The 9,626-nt window shown below is 41.2% G+C and overlaps 1 non-coding gene across 1 annotated transcript; it reads right to left on the bottom strand.

Annotated features, from left to right (window-relative positions):
* Positions 1-590: 590 nt before the first annotated feature.
* Positions 591-694, bottom strand: LOC148581045 (small nucleolar RNA R71). Its single transcript, XR_015899391.1, has one exon. It is a non-coding gene; the product is annotated as a small nucleolar RNA R71 (small nucleolar RNA).
* Between the last annotated feature and the right edge of the window lie 8,932 nt (positions 695-9,626).

Here is a 9,626-nt window from a genome sequence, read left to right as displayed (position 1 = left end):
GAAGAAGCGGGGCTTCAACTTCCTTTGATTCTGAACCAGAAAGAACCTTCCTTAGACTAAGGAGGGAGGCAAAAGAAAAACGAGTAGTTGGTGCTGAAGAAGATGAGGAACAGTTTGAGGAATACTTTGAACCAAACATGGAGGAAAACATGGAAAATCATCATGAAGAAGAGACTCACAACCATGGCAGAGGAGGTGGAGGAAATCATGCTGGGGAGGATAGAAGAGTTTTAGGCTCTTACATTAATCCAAACCCAGGCAATTGTGGAAGTAGCATCCAAAAGCCAACAATCCATGCCAACAACTTTGAACTCAAACCACAGCTCATCACCCTTGTTCAAAACAACTGTTCATTTAGAGGAGGTGTTCAAGAAGATCCCAACCAACATTTGACCACCTTCCTGAGAATATGTGACACAGTGAAATCTAATGGTGTTCATCCTGACGCCTATAGATTGCTCTTGTTTCCTTTCTCACTTAGAGACAAGGCAGCCAAGTGGCTGGAATCCTTCCCAAGGGAGAGCTTGACAACTTGGGAGGATGTGGTGAACAAATTCTTAGCAAGATTCTACCCTCCTCAACGAATCAATAGGCTGAGAGCTGAGATTCAAACCTTCAGGCAACAGGATGGTGAGACCCTGTATGAAGCATGGGAGAGGTTCAAAGACTTAACAAGGAGGTGTCCACCTGACATGTTTAACGAATGGGTCCAGCTGCACATTTTCTATGAAGGGCTCTCTTATGAGTCAAAGAAGGCAGTAGACCATTCATCTGGAGGGTCTTTGAACAAGAAGAAGACCATTGAGGAAGCTATAGATGTTATTGAAACAGTAGCAGAAAATGACTACTTCTATGCTTCTGAAAGAGGGTACACAAGAGGAGTGATGGAGCTAAACAATGTAGATGCTCTGTTGGCCCAAAACAAGCTCATTACCCAGCAGCTGGCTGACCTCACCAAGAAGATAGAGATGAACCAAGTAGCAGCAATCTCCACTTCATCAACAACACAAGAAGGATTAAACCAAGAAGCAGAAGGGAGTCAGGAGCAAGCCAACTACATTGGGAATTCACCAAGGAAAAACTATGATCCATACTCCAAGACCTACAACCCTGGATGGAAAAATCACCCGAACTTTGGGTGGGGAAGTGAGCAAGATCAAAACCAAGACCAGAGACGTTACAACTCTAACAACAATACAGCTCACCAACAATTCAACCAGAGGACATCTCAACACTCCTACAACAACAACTCTCCACATACTTATCAAAACCAAAACAGCACATCTGCTCCGAACCACTCATCAATTGATGACAGGCTCTCTAAGATTGAAGCCTTACTTGAAGGAATAAGCCAAGAGATTCAAGAAAATAAGGTGTTCAAAGAGGAGGTGCGAGCCAATATTAAGAACCAGGGAGAAACCATTAGGAAGCTGGAATTCCAGGTGGGATACTTAGCTGAGAAGATTCCCAAACCTACTGATAGCTTCCCAAGTGACACTGAGAAAAACCCCAAGGGAGAAGCAAAGAAAGTAAGATGGGAAGATTGCAAAATGGTCACTACAAGTGATCAAGAGATTGAAGACAAGCAAGGCAAAATGTGCAAACAACCTGAAGACAACTCAACAAAGGAGGATGATAGAGATCACAAAGAACCAGAAATCTCACAACAAGAGCTGCTGAAGCTCTATGCACCATTCCCTCAATTGCTCAAAGGTGCTGTGGGAAAAAGAATATACTCAAGGTTCCTAGACTTGTTTGCATCTCTGCATGTGAACATACCATTCATCAAGGCAATTCAACAAATGCCTGCATTCATCAAATATATGAAGGAACTTCTTCCCAAGAAAAGCTCACTCAAGGGAGGGCAGACTATAGTGATGAACAAGGAATGTAGTGCCCTTATTCAACCTGAGTTGCCTACAAAAAGAAGAGACCCAGGAAGTTTTCATATCCCTTGTGCCATAGGTGAAAATATGTTCGACAGAGCACTATGCGATTTAGGGGCCAGCATCAACTTACTGCCCTTATCCCTGGTGAAGAGGCTGCAGATCAATGAGATAATGCCCACAGATGTCATTATCAGACTGGCTGACAAAACTCAGAAGCAAGCAATAGGAGTGGTGGAAAATGTGTTGCTAAAGGTTGGGAAGTACTTTCTCCCAACAGACTTTGTCATTCTGGACATGGAAGAAAGTCACACTCACCCAATCATATTGGGAAGACCATTCCTAACTACAGCCAGAGCACTTATCGATGTAGAGAAAGGGGAGCTAATATTGAGAATTCATGATGAACAACTCAGCTTCAATGTCTTCAACTTCTCACAAGAAACAGATCAAGAGGACAAGGAACTCAGCATAAACGATAAGGAGACACTGAAGGAGGAGACAAGCACTGAAGCACAGCTAGTTCATTCTGAAACCTCTTCAATTAATAAACAAGGAAAACAGCAACTGCCACAACTCAAGGAAAAATTGGAGGAACCCAAACCTCTAGAGGCAAGTGAAGACAGCATCACAACTCCTTGGAGAAAAGAGGTCACCAAGAGGAAGGCAACCTCAAAAGAAGCAAAGAAGAAGGTACCAAGGAAATGGAGGAACAAGAAGATCCCTACGGAAGATTTTTCTCCAGGGGATAGAGTTATCTCATCTTACTTCCCAGATATTCTTCCTAATCTCCCTACTGTACCATCTCAATTACCCAAGGTCTACACTATCAACAGAGTTCTTTCCCTGGAACATGTGGAGATCATTGATCCAACCAATGGATACAAGTCCACAGCAAGAGGGGAAGACTTTAAGCACTACCAACCACCATGATGAAGGAAAAACGTCAAGCTAGTGACGCTAAAAAAGCGCTTCATGGGAGGCAACCCATGTTTTATATGCTTTCAGATGATTATGAATAAGTCTATCTTTATGAGCTTCAATCCAAACTTAACGAACAATTGGTGAAAATCTTCTTATGCAGAATGTAGTGAGGAACAAGTTTGGTGTTCAAAGCAAACCAAGTTACATGCTAGTCTTGGGAGCTTTGAACACAAAACTTTTCGTCACATTGCTTCAAACTAAGTTTGGTGTCACCTCATGGTGCCACCAAAATGCATATAAGGAACCACCAATAGTTAGTTAGCTAGTTGGAATTCATAGATAAACAATCAAATCCTTTCTTTCATTTTATTCTAGTCGTAGAGTTTGAATTTTTTATGATATTAATTTTCTTATTTCAAATCTATATAGGAAAGGAAAAGTAGCATGAAAAGGGATTGATTGGACAATTAAATGGGGGAGATTTCGCCACTTAATGAAGAGCACTACACACATGTCTCAAGAGAAAACGCATGGGGAAACGCTGCCATGCAACATTGGAGGAAGAAAACCCTTGAAGACTGAACTAATCACTATCATTAAAGTGATGATCCTTGTCTTTCCTTCATACACAACCCCATCCGTTCATCTAGTAAATATTCATGCAATCCACACCCTTCATTAACTCATGATTTTCCTATATAAGAGAACCTTAGTGCACGCTCATTCCTCACATTCAAATCCCCAATCTCCACACTTCTATTGGCACACTAAATCCTTCATCACAAATTGCTTTAACCAACCCACTCTTCATCTATCCGAAGCCTCAAATCCCCCTCAAACAACAATTCAAGTCATGGCATCATCAAGCTCAAAGAGGCAAAAGAGGAAGGGGCCTATGGAGAGTGCTCCTTTTGATGACAAGAGATTCAAGACTGCCTTTCATGAGCATGAATTTGAGCGGATAAGTACCAGAAAGATATTGCCGGAATTAATCTTCCAAATCAATGCCAATGAATCATCACAGATTTGGAGAAAAATCGAACAGAGGGATGGCAATTGCTCACCAGTCCAGAGGGGAAGGTCAATGGAAACCTCATCAAAGAATTCTATGCAAATGCAGTTAGAGAGGATAAGACCAAAGTCCCAACCTTCAAAAGCTATGTGAGAGGAAGGGAGGTGGACTTCAGCCCAAGTGCCATAACAAGAGCTCTTCACTTGAAATCACCTCATTTTGATGAAGAGAGTTATCAGGCAAGGATAAGTAGAAGCCCTGATAAGGATGAGCTTTCAGAGATAGCATCAGATATCTGTGTCATAGCCGCTGACTGGGAGAGGTATTCAGATGGGAGACCAAAATTCATAAAAAGGGGAGACCTTCACCCTGAGGCTAAAGGGTGGTTTGAGCTTGTAAGGAGGTCCATCCTACCTGCTGCTAATAATTCAGAGGTTAACATCAATCGAGCCACTATGGTACAATGCTTAGTGCAAGGTGGGGAAATCAAAGTGCATGAGCTCATTGCCGAAGGGATTCAAGAGTCATCTGAAAAAGCTGACTCAGGTGCCAGACTTTGGTACCCCAGCACCATTCTCCGCCTGTGCAACAAGGCCAAGGTAATATTTGAGGACAGCAGCCCAGACTGGGTGAACCCAGGAAGGCCAGTCACACTCGAGCGAATGGTCTATACCACACCGGCTCAGCAACTAAGAAGGCCACATATAGGAAGGCAAAGGGCTCAAGAAGAAGCTCATCAAGAGGAATATCATCAGGAAGAACATCAACAAGAAGAGCATCATGACCCAGCCAACTTGAATATGACTCACCTTCTAAGAGCCATTGAAGACTTGAGACAGAGACATATGGAAGGACAAGAGCAAATACTGAACCTGCTGGGCCAACAGGGAGCATGGCAAAAACAACAAATGGAGCAGCAGCAGAAACAATACTCCCAGCTCACTCAAGCCATCAACCAAGTGAATGAGAGGCAAGAGATTCAAGAGAAGCACTTGTAAAAACTCAACCAGCGGCAGACAGCCCAAATGAAAACTTTCAATGAGTTCAGTGTACTCAATGAAGGAAGGCAACTACATAGGGAGGAGTTCTATGTAAACACTTAAGTCGAGTTGAACTACATGACCGGTAATATGCATCATCTACACTATGCCATCCCTGTATATGATGAAGTTCAAAAAGAATTTGTAGAACAAGAAGAGAGAAAAGTGAAACAGCAAAAGGAAACACTCAAGAAGAAGATGGAAGATAGTGGTTTCTGGAGGAAGTTGCTTGGAAAAGGCAAAGGAAGTGGAAGTACAGGTACTCAAGAGAGGCACAATAAGGATAAACAAGGATGGGAGCATGGACATCCACATGAATGAAAGGTGGTGGAGTTCTTTTTAGTCCATCTTTTCTATGCTTTAAATAAGGAAGATCTTGTATGAAATAGAACTTGCTTCCATGTTATGTTTAAACCTTTTTCAAATCATGTTATTTTTAGTTTTTGGTATTGAAGAGAATCTATGTGCACTGGTCTTTATGTCACTGCACCATCACTTAACCTACTTGTAAGCTTGTCCCTTTAAATCAAATAAAAAGAGAATGCTTATGTTTTTAAAAGACCAGAGTGGAGTTCAAATTGTGGAAGTGCATTCATGAATCTTTGGGGTAGTCATAAGTTAGCTAAGTTGGTTCAACCACAAGGCTAGGAGGACAACTATCTATCCTGAATACTTTGCTTTGGATACACCCATGAGACTAAGTTAATAACAAGATCCTAAGAAGAGAAAAGGGAAAGAACAATGGAAGTGAAAAAAAAAACAAAAAAAAAACAAAAAAAAAAGAGTAAGCAATAAGGCTAGGCATCAATGGTTTTAAGCTTGAGGCAAGTGTCTGTGGTACTCCTGTGTGAGGGATCTACTTGGATGAATAAGCTCTTAGGGGTGCCTTATCACTTGGTAACTTGGGTTAACTAACTCGGGATTATCAGCTGAAAGTCCACTATCAAGAGTAACCTTCACCACAGAACACTTAGTAACCCAAAGAGGTGCTGGACACCAAGGTCTCAAGAAAAGAGGATAAATAAACTAAATGCCTGTAGTGTGTATGTATGGGGGATAGGCTTGAGGGAGTAAGTCCTTAGGGGTGTCTCAACACCTAGCACCTTGAACCAACTGGTTCGGGAGTGTTGGCTGAAAGCTTATCTTAAAGAGTTGCCCCCTTACAGAGCACCTAGCCTAAATAACACAAACAACCCTTGTAATAACAATAAAAGGATCAATGAATAAAAGTCTCATGGGATATGAACAAAATGGGTGTTTTAGGACAGGATAAAGGTCTGAAAGCCAGTAATGGAATGAACCTATGTTGCTATGCATGAAACCACCATAAAATCAGTAATATGACTTCCACAAGGATGACTCATTCCTCTGGATATTCATTTCATCATTCTCTTGTTCCAGTACTTGCTTAGGGACAAGCAAGTTTTAAGTTTGGTGTTGTGATGCCAGGGCATTTTGGCCAGTTTCACTGACCTTTTCTTTACTGTTTTTAGGTTAGTTTCATGCATTTCTTTAGGAAATAAGCTAGTTTTGGGTAAATATTCACTTATGCCTTGACTCAAGCATACATTGTGCATTTTACATGATTTCATGAGGATTTTGCATAAGTTTAGTGACAAATATTATGTTGCATTACTCATGACTTGGACTAGAGCTTTGATGCACTTTGTTGCTTAATTTCAGGACCAGAAAGGAGCAAGAAAAAGGGAGGTAACTTGCAAAGATTAATGAGAAAAGTGACTGCCAATAACACTCTCAAAAAGCCATCAATGTCCACGTTAGAGAGTCACGTTAACCAAGTTAACGTGAACTCTAACGTGGAGGAAAGAAGTTGAGCCAACGTTAGTGACACTCAACATTATCACTAACGTTGGCACTTACTCATAAGTGGCCACGTTAGAAGCCACGTTAACCTAGTTAACGTGGCCTCTAACGTTAAGGGGGAGGGAGAGAAGCCAACGTTAGTGACACTCAACATTGTCACTAACGTTGGCCTATGGTGCTAAGTACCACGTTAACTTCCACGTTAACATGGTTAACGTTGGAACTAACGTAGAGGATGAAGAGTTGTCGACAACGTTAGTGACACTCAACATTGTCACTAACGTTGAAGCAACCACACAACCCCCAAGAGTCATGTTAACTTCCACGTTAACTGGGTTAACGTGGAAGCTAACGATGAGGAATGAAGGATGAGCCAACGTTAGTGACACTCAACATTGTCACTAACGTTGGGATGGCTAAAGATGGCTACGTTAGAGGCAACGTTAATCTAGTTAACGTGGACTCTAACGAGAGACCCAGGGACACATTGAAACGTTAGTGACAATGTTGAGTGTCACTAACGTTCTCGAAGGTTGGCAAAGACCACGTTAGAAGCCACGTTAACCTAGTTAACGTGGGCTTTAACGTGAAACAAGAAGGGGCACACTGGAACGTTAGTGACAATGTTGAGTGTCACTAACGTTCTCGAAGGATTAACAAGGCAACGTTAAAAGCCACGTTAACCTAGTTAACGTGGGTTTTAACGAGAGGCAAAGGGGTGCATTGGAACGTTAGTGACAATGTTAAGTGTCACTAACGTTCTCGAACTTATATTCTCACTAAATGTTAAACACCCCTAATGTCCTGAGCTTAAGTCTCTGCCACTCTGCATTTTCTCTCCGCAAGTAAAGCCAAGCCCAAATAAAGAAAGGAACTGCTTCAAACTCAAGATCCAAAGGCCCAAGACTTGAAGAGTGAACTAGAAGCTGAGAAGAGTAGTATATATAGGAGTAGCTTTGAATTGTAAAATAGTTCTGGAGGCTGAGGAATTACTCTCTGTATTTACTTTCTTTGCAATTTCTAGTTTCATGATGTATTCTCCATCTTTATTTTCATTTTCAAGAGCTATGAACAACTAAACCTCTTTCATTGGGTTAGGGAGCTCTGTTGTAATTTGATGGATCAATACTAATTTTCATTGTTCTTCTTCTATCTTTCCTCTTGATTTTACTTGAAGGCTTTCGATCTTCATCCAATTGAGTAGTTATCTTGGAAGAGAAGCTATTCAAACTCGGATCTCTTTTGAACCTTGGAAGAGGAATGAAGAGATCAAGCTAGAAATGCTTTCTCATGCTGGACCAAATTGGGTTTGGATGGGTATGTGACTGTAACCCTCTCAATACTTGGTTTGGGAAATGCATGTGGTATAATCAGTGACCACACTTCATCTCTTCTCATGAGCAATTGACCAAGGAATTGGCTATTGATCAAGATTTGAGAGATTGAATTGCAAGGAATTGTAATTCAATCACTTAAAATTGCCAAGGAGATCAATGAGTGCATTGATTGAGGAAGAGATGAAAATGAACTTGATCCGGAGAATTGCAACATCTCCTAAGCCCAATGAATTCCCCATCTCTAATCTTACCCATTCTCTTTAATTTCTGTCATTTACTTTTATGAGCAAATCCCCCATTCCCATTTACAATTCTGCAATTTATTTTCAGTCATTTACTTCCAGTCCTTTAATTCTAGCATTTACTTTTCTGTTATTTACATTCCCGCCATTTTATTTTCTGCAACTCTCAACCCAAATTCTAGATTCACTCAACTAGAACATTCTTCTAATTAAAGTTGCTTGATCAATCAATCCCTGTGGGATTCGACCTCACTCTATTGTGAGTTTTTACTTGACGACAACTTCGGTACACTTGCCGAAGGGAGATTTGTTGAGAGACAAGTTTTCCGCGCATCAATCCTACCAACAATCATATGAGCCATATGAACCACACATAGAGCCACCACTACTCCAACATCAACATTTTCAAGAACCACCCCCTCCATATTATTACCAAGATGAATACTACTTACCACCACAACTCTACCAAGAAGAACCACCTTCCAACTATAATACCTTTTCCCAAACAATGAACCCTCTCTTCCACCATCACCCTCCGATGAAGCCTCTATGCTAGAATTAAGGGATCTTGAATCTCATATCTTAAGGCAACACGAGGAGGATGAAAATAATTTTGAGAAGTTAAGAGAAAAAATGGCTATCATGGTAGAAGCCATTGGTAACATAGTCTTATCCCGCCTAAGCCTATGCGATCAAGGCACTTCCATTGTGGAATGTGGAGAAGCAACCAAGGAGCTTAGTGAGGGAGTGAACTTGAAGCTCCAAGGAGAAGAAGAGGAGTTAAAGCAAGAAATGCAACAAGAGGAGGAGGTAGAGATTATTGAAGAAGAGGAAGAAGTGGTTGAAGACTTAGGAGATGCGGAACCATCTTGGGAGTCTAGGATTGAAGAAAACCCCTCCAAAATGATTGAATTTGATGCTAAGGAGGAATGTGCACAACCTCCAAGGCATATCTCTTGTGAAGAATTGGATGGGATAGAGCAAGATTTGAGTTCCCTTGGTGTGGAGATCAAGCATCAAGTCTTAGTGGTGAAGAATCCTTTGAGCTTGAAGAACTTTCTCCCAAAGAGATGGAAAGCAATGTGGAGGTAAATCTCTCTTGTCCTCCCATTTGTGATTTGAGTAAGGGAAAATGTTTAGATAAAATTGTTGAACAAAAGATTGAAATTAAGAGATCTTGTGGAGAGGTGGAAGTCCTTAGAAAAAGGAGGATGGGAATTGAATACGCTTTGTCAAGACCCTTGGAATCACCTTTGCCTAGGTTGCCATCTACACCTTCATTTGAGTGGATGAAACTCATTTCTATTATCTTTATTATCCCACTCGAATATGGCTTGCTTGAAACGGATGGTCAACTTAGG

Source organism: Arachis ipaensis, chromosome B10 (assembly GCF_059453495.1).
Source record: "Arachis ipaensis isolate K30076 ecotype BB chromosome B10, ASM5945349v1, whole genome shotgun sequence".
In the NCBI taxonomy this organism is placed as follows: Eukaryota; Viridiplantae; Streptophyta; class Magnoliopsida; order Fabales; family Fabaceae; genus Arachis; species Arachis ipaensis.
Note: the sequence above shows the minus strand (reverse complement) of the source record. Positions and strands in the feature narration are given on the sequence as shown.